Raw genomic sequence first — 13,168 nt, 5'->3', positions numbered from 1 at the left:
CTCAGTATTGACTTAAGTGCATCCCATAAAATTCCAACTGACACCTCGCCCGTATCGTTAACCTCCAAATAAGTAGTGATGGTGTCCAGAACCTCTTTCACTACCTCAGATGCATGGAGCAGTGAGTCATTCAGTCTCCAATACCTGATACCTCCCTCTGGCAGTACTCCCATACAGTCCACTGAAACCGGGGCATGATCAGAAACTTGGATCGCTCCAATCTCAGCCTCCCGTACTTTACTCCATTGATTCCGAGAAACCCTAATCTCGAGTCATGTATATGTATTTTGAGCATGAGAATAAGATGTATAATTACGCTGAGTCCCATGAAGAAGACGCCAGCAGTCTACCAGCCCCAGTGTGCGCATAAATGCTCTAAACACCCGGGAGTGCCCCCTATTAGACCCCCTACCTCCCTTAGAATGATCCACCCTCCCATCCGGAAACATATGGAAATCCCCCCCAAAACTACCACCCCCTGAATAAACATCAACAAATCATCCTTCAGTCCTTGATAGAACCCCCTCCCCCCGATCCACATTGGGGCCATAGATATTTAGAATAGTAACCCGTTGCTCCTGTAATGAACCTTTCAAAGCCAAACATCTCCCCTGTACATCCCTAAAGAAACATAGAAATAGACAGCAGATAAGGGCCACGGCCCATCTAGTCTGCCCACCCTAATGTCCCTCCCCTACCTTTGCCCTGTGAATAGATCCCATGTGCCAATCCCATTTGGCCTTAAAATCAGGCACGCTGCTGGCCTCAATCACCTGCAGTGACTATTCCAGTGGAAGACTATTCCAGCGATCAACCACCCTTTCAGTGAAAAAGAATTTCCTGGTGTCACCTCGTAGTTTCCCACCCCTGGTCAATGACCAAACCCAATCCCTGTCTCACCAAAATTGCAATCCCACCCTTTTTTTGTGGGGGTTCGTGCCTTGATGTGTCCAAATCAGTTCATAAGCTGGATGTTGCAATAACCTAGCATCCCTGGGCCTCAAATGTGTCTCCTGTAGCATGCAGATGTCCCAACCCATTCGCTTCATTTCTCTATAAACAATACTGCTCTTCCCTGGACTGTTCAACCCGTTAACATTCCATGACCCGATCCTGAGTAAATTCCCATTCTTTCCTGTCCCCTGAGTACCTCCCTTCAACTTCTGAAATTGCCTCCTACCCCCACACTTGCCGATCCAGTATGTTTCAGACCAGCCAATGAGAAAAGATGAAGTCTATCCCAAAAGGCAATTGACTCTGTATTCTCCCCACCATAGCACAGTTCCCCATAACAAATCTTTAACTCCCAAACCAAAAAACCCAAGAACTATGCCCACAGTCCCTCCAACAGCACACATAACATCCCATGGCTCCCACACCATCCCAGGAGAAAACCCAAAAGCAGTTCGCCTAAACACCCCATTCATCCCCCTTGTCACCCATATGCCCTAGGCGTAGATCTCCATCCCAATTGCCCCCCTAACATCCTCATAGCCAACACACACACAGTCCCCCAGGCAGTCCACCCCACTCAATGGGTTCTTCAAAACCAGCAGGCCACAAGATGTGGAGAAAAAGTGCATATCCAAGCAGCAAAAACAACCGCTCAAGGTTTCCCCAGGATCTTCCAGGGTTCAGGTCTCCAGCAGGGTCGACTTTTTAGTGGTGTGAGTGACCGTGCGCCAAGTCCTCTCTGATCTGCCTCCCTTCGTCGGGGTCCCCTCCGCTGGCACCACCGGCAAGTTCCTTCAAAGCCAGCCAGGCATCTCTGACCGTGTCCACCCTCCGTGACTTGCCGTTCACTGTCATCCACACCCCAAACGTGAACAGTAATCTATATCGGTGCCCCTCCGCTCTCAACACCTGCGCCAAGTCCTCTCTGATCTGCCTCCCTTCGTCGGGGTCCCCTCCGCTGGCACCACCGGCAAGTTCCTTCAAAGCCAGCCAGGCATCTCTGACCGTGTCCACCCTCCGTGACTTGCCGTTCACTGTCATCCACACCCCAAACGGGAACAGTAATCTATATCGGTGCCCCTCCGCTCTCAACACCTGCGTTACTTCACGGAAAACTCGACGTTTTTGTAAGGTGGATAAAGCCAAATCCTGAAAGACCCCTACTGTTAGGCCACATCATTGAAATTGTGGCCGGCACCTGGCAGCTTGTAATATTTTTTCCTTCACCAAGTAGTCTCCAAAGCACGCAATAATGTCTTTAGGCGCTCCCGATCGACTCGCTCCCAGACCACGATGTGCTCGTAGTAGAACTATATTTCCAGTGTCGATCTGTTCCTCAGGTCCCATCAGTTGGCTACAAAAGTCTTGCACCACCGCTTTACAGTCCTTGTGCCGCTCATCTTCCGGTATGCCTTTGAACCACAAATTACAGCGGCGAGATCTATTTTCATGATCTTCAATTTGCGCTTGCAGGTCAGCCATCTCTTTCACCTGCTGTGCTAGTGCAGTCTTATGTTCCGCTACCGTCACCTCCAAGTGGGTGACATTCTGTTCCGAGGCCTCAACCCTGCCTCCCAAGTCCCCGACCTCAGCCTGAAGTTCTGCCATTGCCGTTTTTACATCCTCCCTCACCCCCTGCATTTCAGCTTTAAGGTCATGAAATCAATTTCTGATGCACGGCCGAAGCGCCATCTCCAGACAGGGCCGAGATCGGGGACTGCCGAGAAAGGCCCAGTGACTGCGCCATCTTTGTTTTCACTGTTGGGTACACCGGAGTCTTCACTGTCCGTTTTCTGCTCGCAGATTCACTAAATCTAAATTTCTCCAGCCGCCTGCGACTCGCCATGCACTCGCCCTGCCGTGACTCCTTCGAATGGGAGTTAAAACGCAATCGGGAAGCTATTTATGCTCTTTTAATTACAAGCCCTTCCAGAGCTCAAATTTTATCCTGCCATGCGGTCGAGTGATGTCACTTCCTCTTGAGTTTCAAGTTTTATTAAAATTTGCTATAATCGCCTATTCAAGATTTCTAGGCAAAAACAGAAATAAAATTATACAGGGATAAAAATTTATAAGCATAACATCAGACTTACCAGACATACCCGAAACATGAGGGTAAATGGGGAAGAACTACAATCGTTGAGAAAAGAAGACCATTTAAGGATAGAACAGTTAGGGAAAAGGATAGAACAGTTAGGGAGGGTTGGAAGAGAGAGACTAGATTCTTTCTTTAAGAATAGAGAAGTTAAGTAGCTTCAAGGTTAGATTGAAAATGCATCTTTAAATAGTTGACCTTTCAGGTTCCCTTTAAAACGGTCGAGTAGCTGTTCTTATCTTAGTTCTAAGGCAGGGGTAGGCAGTTCCAGTCCTCGAGAGCAGGAGCCAGGTCAGGTTTTCAGGATCTCCACCTGAAATGTATGGAATATGTATGGGATGGATTTGCATGCACTGCCTCCTTGAGATGCAAATCTATCTCATGCATATTTATTGTGGATATCCTGAAAACCTAACCTGGCTCCGGCTCTCGAGGACCGGAATTGCTTACCCTTGTTCTAAGGGAAGAGCGTTCCACAGCTGTGGAGCTGTGACCGAAAAGATCTCCAAGCGTCTTGTCCCAACTCAAGCACCCACAGAGCTGGTTCCTAGGGTAACGTCAGTCTACTTAATATCAACACTGCAGAAAGCCAATAACATTTTCAGTGTTCCTTATATCCCTGTGCCTGCTGCGCATGTCTCCTCCCTATGCACTGTGGCTTTATCGCCCACAGTGCATTCCGGAACTTCAAGGGTCAGTAGAACTGAAATAGCTGCCCTTGTGTCCCTGTTTCTTTACTTTTTCCAACAGCAAATTTGTATCTAACTTTGAGGCCAGGGTAATAAAACGCATCAGCATCTGCTGTCAATGTACATTAATTAACTGATGCTAACAGCCCATGTTAATTACATACAAATCGTTATGCATTAACTCACTAACATTAAAATTAGCATGTTAATGTGGACATTATAGCAACAACTAAACTACATCTTCCCAGGGTGCTGTTGATGCCAAAAACTTACGGGTCTATACTTTTCTGAGTTTTAATGGGTGCTTTTCTTCTATATGTGCTAGTGGGTAATGAGCTGCTTTGCATCTTATTAGCATATGTTTTCATTTAACTCTCGTGATCTATTTAATGCATGTTAAAAAAACACTGTTGACACGCATAAACCAGATTATGGGAACTAATAGTGTTTTTAATAGTGGAGTGGCAGAGTAGCCTAGAGCCTGAGACTTATAGAAGCCGGCATTTAAATCTCACTGATGATTCCTGTGATTATTTCAAGTCTAAACTCATGCCGGGTTTTGCTAAGCCGCAAAAGAGCTTCTTACCACAGGCCAGCGAGGTGAATGCTCCGACGCTCATAGCAACTGAATGAGCATCGGAGCATGTACCTCACCGGCCCACGGTACGAAGTTCTTCCACAGTTTAGTAAAAGGGGACCTTAGATTGTAAACTCTCCAGGGTCAGGAAATTAACTAGCTCACCGTGTGCCACTACAGAGAAGGAACGAGCTAAATCCCAATAGATATACAACTAAGACTTGCAAAACATCGACTTCTGTAGTACATTGGCCTCTAGCTATGAGAAAGTGTCACAAAATATCTGAGAGATAGAAAAGAAATAATTTTTAAAAATGGAATGAATATTCAGCCAGTGGCATATCCAGGCATATGAGGTCAGATAGAACGTATGCGGCCAGTTCAGACTTTAATACTTAACCACATAAGGTAAATCACATAAAGAAAGGACTTTTATGCAGTCCTATGTATGCAGATAGTAACATACATAGTAACATAGTAGATGACGGCAGATAACGACCCGAATGGTCCATCCAGTCTGCCCAACCTGATTCAATTTAAATTTTCTAATTTTTTTCTTCTTAGCTATTTCTGGGCAAGAATCCAAAGCTTTACCCGGTACTGTGCTTGGGTTCCAACTGCCGAAATCTCTGTTAAGGCTTACTGCAGCCATTCTATACCCTCCCAGCCATTGAAGCCCTCCCCAGCCCATTCTGCACCAAACGGCCATATACAGAGACAGACCATGCAAGTCTGTCCAGTACTGGCCTTAGTTCAATATTTAATATTATTTTCCGATTCTAAATCCTCTGTATTCATCCCACGCTTCTTTGAACTCAGTCACAGTTTTACTCTCCACCACCTCTCTCGGGAGCGCATTCCAGGCATCCACTACCCTCTCCGTAAAGTAGAATTTCCTAACATTGCCCCTGGAAGTGATGTCAGAGGGAAAGCCAACGCCGGCACAAGCAGCAGGCCAGAGGAGCTGCTTGCTCTGTCAAAGATTTAAAGAGGTACAGAGGGAAGGGAGGGCACAAGCGTGGCGTGGCTGAGTGGGAAAGGAGAAGGGAGGGGCGGAGAGGTGGCGCCACTGCCATGGGCGCCTGCTACCCTCTCTATGCCACTGGCCCCAGACAAGTCATTTAATGGCCAGGAGCTTCCCCTGGCCATTTAAATCACTTTGAATATCCAGTACTGTGTTTCGGCGAGCCAAACCACCTGCATCAGGGGTCACTGTGTTTGGAACCTCAATGAATTTGACATCACTTATGAATGATTAAACATCAATCCAAAACAAGCGAAAAAAAAGTCACAAAACTCGTGTGGCTTGCAAAAACACAGTACTGTGGCGGGTCTGTTTTACTGTATGTCGTGGACTGAAAGAAACAAGCTTCGTTTCATCCTGCTGGCTCCCGTGAATTGCTCATTGCCCATTCCCACCATTTTCCTTGTTTGTTTTAGTCAGAAACAACTAACGTGCAATTCAGAAGTCAGGAATTTGAGTCTCTATACAGTAGCTCAGAAAGTGCACGCTTGAAAACCATGAAACCAACTTCTTTTGGAAAGCTGCAGGATTAAATTGATCAGGCTGAACTAAGAAAAGGATATCACAGTGCACCGATGGGTGAAAGTAGTCAAACATTTTATATAGGGTTTCCAGATTTTCCGTTCAGAAAATCTGGACCCATTAGATCTGCCCCCAGGCCCGCCCACTTACACCCATCCCCTCCCCAGTCCTTCCCCCCAATCCTGCCCCCTGCCGCCTGCTCTGGTCGGGCAGGAGGGCATGTGACACAATGACATCACACGCTCACCTGTGCGTGTGACATTATTGCGTTGCCCTCCTGCCCGACGGCGATTTTGAGGGAGGCTTTTCAAAACCCGGAGACAACTTCTTATGTTCGGGGAAATCCGGACGTCTGGTAACCCTAGGGTTACCATTTTTTTATCAGGCTGCAAAAATTCAGACACAGGGCCCTGGCCTGTTCCACCTCCAACCCCTGTCCTGCCCCCACAAATCTCCTCTCTTCTTCTCCAGGCTCCAGCCGCATCTGGAGGGCCTGCAGCAAGTCATCGGCATGTTGGGTTTTGGAAAGTCCGTCCAGGACCTCGGACAGTCCTCTAAAAAGAGGACATGACCAGGTTTTCCTGGATGTCTGGTAGCCCTAATTTTAAAGGCAACATCACTGCCTGTCACAAGAGAAAACAGAATGCAAGATGGCTCCAAGGTTCATAGACAAAATCGCGCGTGACAACGGCGCACCGACAACTGAGCGCAAGGTTGACGGCGCGCTGAAAGAAAGTACTATTTTAAAGGGTTCCGACGGGGGGTGTTGGTGGGGAACCCCCCTATTTTACTTAACAGACATCGCGCTGGCGTTGTGGTGGGTTTGGGGGGTTGTAACCCCCCTCATTATACTTGAAACCGAACGTTTTGCCTGTTTTTAGGGAAAAAGTTCAGTTTTAAGTATAATATGGGGGGTTACAACCCCCCAAACCCCCCACAACGCCAGCGCAATGTCTGTTAAGTAAAGTGGAGGGGCTCCCCCACACACCCCCCGTCAGAGCCCTTTAAAATAGTGCTTTTCTTCGGCGCGCCATCAACCTTGCGCTCAGTTGTCGGCGCGCCGTTGTCTCGCGCAATTTAGTCCCATCACCTGGCTCCAAACAGATTTTCTCTAAGCTGTTAACTTTGTGAATCATACCACAAGAAATAAACCTTAGCATATGCTCAGTTATTTACAACTTTTCTAAAGTTGCTAAAGGGCATTTATGATATCAAATTAAGGATATGAAATATTTAAATAATGCATGGATGAGTTGATTCCCACAGAACATGATTGGCATATGAATGGTGTCTAGGCCTTTGGAAGGATGAATATGATCTCCAGAGATGGTTACTCGGGGGCATGTGCCAATTATTTTTCTTCAACAACCAGATCAGAGACAAATAGAATTTTTGGAATGCAGTTCCGTCAAGTACAAAACAAATAACTTAGGCAAAAGTCCTCACTGTATCTGTATCTACTATGTTCCATCATACAGAACAGTTTGCTCAGTGAAATAATGATCAAACATTGAAGAGAGGCCACGAGAATACTGAAAAACTTGAGCCAAAACCAGCTACCAACTGGAAGATTAAACAACTGCATCCGAGAATGTAGAATGTCAAAAGAAATTTAAAAAAAAATGTCACAGGAAAAATTAATGACAGCAGGTTTTCCATAAAATAAAAGGTGAAAACCGGAGAGCGGGAGGCTAAGTTTTCAATTGGAATCAGAAAGAAAACAACCCAAAGGCAACATCCCTTAAAGCCCTGATGATCAAGTCCAGAAGCACAGAGCCTGAGGGCACTGAACATTCAGGCCCTGCCAGCGAGCTTGAAAGAAAGGAAAGCTGCAGGGCAGGAATCGCGCAGGTGTTAACAATGAGTTGCACTGGACAGACGTTTCAGGTCAACAGTCGTTGTGTGCTTGGAACAGAATTGATAAGGAGAAAGCCTTAAGAATACGCACATTTGACTTTGATTGGACGGAGCCTATACATTCTGGAAGCAATAATAAAATCATTCTACACGAGTTATCTTGTGTTTACCGGCCCCATAATATATGTTTCGTTATTACCCTCCTATGCATACTTTTGATCACAAAAGAAAAAGAAAGAGTGGGGATAGGTCAGGGAAGACCAAGTAAACCCAATGACTGCATTTCCAATCTCTGCACATCCGCTATACCAGTGGTTCCCAAACCCTGTCCTGGAGGACCACCAGGCCAATCGGGTTTTCAAGCTAGCCCTAATAAATATGCATGAGAGAGATTTGCATATAATGGAAGCGACGGGCATGCAAATCTGCTCCATGCATATTCATTAGGGCTATCCTATAAACCCGATTGGCCTGGTGGTTCACTAAGACAGGGTTGGGAACCACTGCGCTATACCATATACGTTCACCTGTTTCCATGTAGATGTAAAGCGCACACCAGTTCTCATTTTCCAGGATAATTTATATGGGCGGTAGCGATATGCATTCATTAAGGTGCATTTGGTTTATTAGCAAGACTTAAAAATGTTTGGAGCCTTTTACTAAACTGTGTTAAGCACTAATGCATGTTTAATGTGGGGGTAGAAAGACACATTAAAGCATTTTTCAGTAATTTGCTTCTTAGCACACGCTAATTGCATGCTATGGGGCCCATAATAAAAAAAAAAGAGACATCCAAAAAGCAGCCTAAATCAGCATTCGGACATCCTAATCGCCAGGACGTCCAAGTGCCGATAATCAAAACCGTCTTTCTGTACGTCTAGTGAGGTGTTTCATACTCTGTAAGTTCAGAGCATGAGATGGGCGTAGTGGAAGCGTGAACTCAATTCAAATTCTACTGTCTTCTATTCAAAGTAACCCATGGAGCTGCACCCAGTTACCTAAACAACCGCTTTTACCGCTACCTCTCACCCAGAAGGAGAACACAGAACCTTTTCACCTACCCACCTCTCAATGGTACTCGACGTAAGAAACTATACGACAACCTTCTAGCGACACAGGCAGCTAAAATTGACCCTTCCATCTCTAAAATGCTGATCAAAACAACAGACATAAAAGTGTTCCGAAAAGAAATAAAAACACTTCTATTCAAAAAAATACCTCCCATCACTCTAACCTCCATCTTATTAGCTCACGATCATTCCCTTGGGAATACCACCCCTATAGTAACACCTAGTCCAATTCTCAAACTAAACACCTCTACAGACTATATCACCAACATTATATAACCAACATCATGTAACCATCAACGCTATGTAACCACCTTCTATAACATGAATATGTTGTTACTCTCCATCCTCTGTAACTTGAATCTGTTGTTATATAACATCTTCTGTAATCTTGAATGTTTTGTTATTCTCTACTGTAACCTGTAATTTACTCATCTCCTGTAATGCAATTCTACTAGAAATGCCCAGATATCTTCTATATTGTAATCCGCCTAGAACCGCAAGGCACAGGTGGAATAGAAATCACTAATGTAATGTAATGTTATAGGCAGGCTTTGGACAGTCTCAAGGGCAGGTTAGACATGGACGTCTTGCAGCGATAAGGAAACATTTTGCAAGACATCCTGGACAGAACTTATACGTTCGGAACTAGACCTGTTTTAGAAGGGTCTAAGTGCCACAAAAGGTGCCCAAACTGACCAGATGACTACTGCATGCATCAAGGTAAGACACCCCCACACTCCCCCAGTGCTCACGGACCCCCTTCCACCATACAAAAATGAGAACAAAAAGGTACGTCTGTCTCTAAAACAGCAGCATCTGGTATGGGGAAGCCTAGTAGAGCTGCACACAGGTGCCTTAAGTAGCCTGGTAGGTGGGTGGGCTAATGAACTATAGAAAGGAGGACCCAGGCCCATAAGCCACTCTAACCACTACATTCATGGTAGAAAATGTGAGCCCCCCCCCCATAAAAACTCCCAAACCCTACTCTACTGCCACATGGGCGCCACCTGCAGTCATAAGGGGTATAGTAGACAGGTGGGTATAGTGGCTCATTACAGAGTTCTGGTGAGATGTTTATCTGGCACCCTTTTTTGTGAAGTTCACAGCAATGCCCTCTAAGGTGCCCCACCGCTCTTTTGCCATGTGTAAGTGATCAGTCCATTATAGGACTGGCCCCTCCCACATCCAAATGGTATTGTTCTGGGTGTTTGGGACTTGGAAGAAATTTTGGTTGAAAATGCGATATAAAAAGATAGATGTCCTGGAAGTCTGGGTGTCCCAATAGCCTGGATGTTCAGATAATTTTTTTTTAAAGAAAAAAATTTTTTTTTTTAATCCTCCATTTCTATATGGTGGTACACTTCTCCCTCCGTATCCACGGGGGTTAGGTGCAGAGCCGGACCGCGAAGTGTGAAAATTTTTTTAGCTGGCTCTGACCCACTCCCACCTCATTCTGGACCTTCCCGCCTCCCTCCCGGCATCCCAGACCTTACCTGGTGGTCTAGCGGGCTTTCGGGGCAGGAGCGATCTTCCTACGCTCCTGCTCCGTGCAGATCACTCATAGCAAATGGCTGCCGTGAGTTCCCGTCGTAGTCTTGAGAGCCTACGGCAGCCATTTGCTATGTGCATTAACAAGATCTAAAGTGCATAACTTATTTTATTAAATGTATGAGCACCCCAAAACAACACTTGAGAATCAAGAACATTTTTTTTGAAAATTCTGAAAACAAATCCCGGTTTTGTTTTGTTTTTTTGCCTAGGCACCTGCCTAGTGGTTGTTTCATTATTTCCCTCAATATGCATTTGAACTTTGCATCTAAAAAGGATCTCACTGTGGTGCAGAAGACCAGGCATTAAACAAGGAAAAAGGGACAGAAAAAGGGAAAGCCAACATCCAGGACTTACTGACTGAAACATTTCTTAAATGCAAACACATGCCAGCGTGAAAAACCTAACCAGCCATTTTACAGTAAATTAATGCGATTGGCTGCTTCAGGAATTTGCATAATTTGAGTTATGTCGAAATTGAATGAGCAGTAGTTTCTATTAGGTCCTGTTAGTTTTCAAAAACCCTCAGAAGCGTTTCATGCTGCTTAGATGTAATTCACAGAACTCTGAGTTTTTACCCGTTCTTTCTTTCTTTTCTAAATTCTTCCTTTTTTTTTTGTTTATTTTGGATACCAGCAATCAACTCCTACAAAAAAAAAGCTATTGTTCATTAGATGGCATCGAAGCATGACACACTAATCGGAAAGCAAAGATTTGTTTTTTGGAACATTTGTATATCTGAATAGAGTAGGATTTGCAATGATGTCTTTACATTCTGTAGGGATACAGGAGAAAAAAAAAAAAAACACCCCATCCGAGCCATCCAGACTGCCCGTTATTACTATCCACGCTGCAAAGATATATCCCCACTGCTATCCAAAGTGTGTCCCTGCTTGCAAGGAATTTATTTTTATCCAAGACATTTTTGCTCATTTTTTATTATTTGCATGTTGTTATCCACTTAAGGGGAAATTCTACAAGTGGCGCCCTACCGGCACCTAAGTTAACGGGGAAACACCATTTGACATGGCAAATAATTTTAAATTTAAAGTACCTACCAGTGTGTTAACAAATTACACGAGAATGCACAACATATAATATGTTCATGTAACGATTCAAAATGTTGTGTGATCGTGGCACCGTGGTACCCCTCCCCCCACCTCTTCAAACACAGCATGCACCTGCCCACGCGCGCGCGCGCGACTGCACGAATACTCCGGCGGCTTTTAACAAGTCTGAAACCTTAAAACGCACAGCGAAGGTAAGGGGGAGGGAGGGAGATGCACGGACCGTGCGAGGGGTGCCGAAGAGCAGCGAGGTGGCGAGAGGGTAGGGTGGATGCTGCGGGGACGGGGCGGTGGTCCGGTGACGGGGACAGATTTTTTCCCTGTGTCATTCTCTAGTTTAAACTCCTTTTACTGACTTACAAGTACATTCACTCTGTAGACCCTCAATATCTCTCCTCACTTATCTTCCCCTATGCTCTCTCCCCCCCCATGAACTCCAATTGGTAGGTCCCTCTTATCTGTAACCTTTTCTTCCACTGCCAACTCCAGACTCCATCCTTTCTTTCTTGCCATGCTGTATGCCTAGAACAGGCTGCCAGAGTCAATGCGTCAAGCTCCGTCTCTAGCAATATTCAAATCTAAGCTTTTTTGAAGCTACTTTCAATTCTTAACTCCCACTCACTGTCAGATACCTTTACCCATTGTATCTTTCCTTCTACCAGAAGCTCTCCAACCCCGAGATGTCCTGTCTGTGTGTCCAAATTAGATTAGATTGTAAGCTCTTCTGAGTAGAGACCATCTATTGAATGCTAAATGTTCAGCGCTGCATATGCGCTATAGAAATGAGAAACAGTAGTAGTATGGTAAAAAAATAAATTGGGATTCTAGGGTCCCTCTTCCTTCTTTTCACCATAGAAATTTTCCCCCAATATATCCCTAGACCAATACCTCCCAAATATCCTTTAGTTGTGAAGGGTTTAAACTCTACCACAAACCATTAGCAAACATAACTGTTTGTGGTGCAGGCGTTGAGGAAAAGGGATTCCCAACTGCTCTTGTTCATGCCGGCCTCAGATTCAAAATGGTGCCTGCAATCTAATGTGGTAATGTCAGGATAGTACCACTAGGGGTTGGGCTACGATATAAGGGCAAAAGAGCCATATTGTTTATTGTTTATTCAGATTTTTGATTAAAAGCTTTTTCGAAACTACAAAGCGTTGAACAAGATTTAAAATTAACATTTAAACAAAAATTTTACAAGTAAAACATACATTTCTATATTAAAAATTACAAGACTGACAACAATTACATACTAGGTAAAAACGGACCGAAAGGCCCCTAAACACGAGTAGGAAGAGGGGGAGAAATACAATCGATATAGAAAATGTGAGAAACATTTAAGGTAAACACAAAAGGGGATTGGGAAAATAAATATAAAAAACAGGAATAGTTTAATTACTAAAATATAATTGATCAATTAAAAGCATCTTTAAAAAGAAAGCACTTTAGATTGCTTTTAAAATTTTTTAAGTTTTTTTCCATTTTTAATTGTAAAGGAAGAGTATTCCTTATAATCATTAGCACTAAAAGCACATGATAATTGTCACATCAACAACTAATGCAGCTTAGTAATAGGCTCTATAAGAAAACAGGTGATCCTAATATACAGAAAATCAATTCCTAGATTTCTAAAAAAAAATAATAATAATAATAATCATCAAAATCTTATAGTATTTAGAGTATCTGTTTATGTATTTGTAAGTCACATTTCTAAGCCACCTTGTTTCAAAATTGACTCCAATATTGAAATCACTCTAATAAATAT

General features: G+C 44.2%; 1 protein-coding gene across 1 annotated transcript in view; it reads right to left on the bottom strand.

Moving 5' to 3' along the window:
- Positions 1–13,168, bottom strand: part of CNTN5 (contactin 5) — a 1,460,727-nt gene that overhangs the window by 1,404,243 nt on the left and 43,316 nt on the right.

This window comes from Geotrypetes seraphini, chromosome 6 (genome assembly GCF_902459505.1).
Source record: "Geotrypetes seraphini chromosome 6, aGeoSer1.1, whole genome shotgun sequence".
NCBI classification, from domain to species: domain Eukaryota; kingdom Metazoa; phylum Chordata; class Amphibia; order Gymnophiona; family Dermophiidae; genus Geotrypetes; species Geotrypetes seraphini.
The sequence above is the reverse complement of the archived record's forward strand: the minus strand, read 5'-3'. Positions and strand labels throughout refer to the sequence as shown.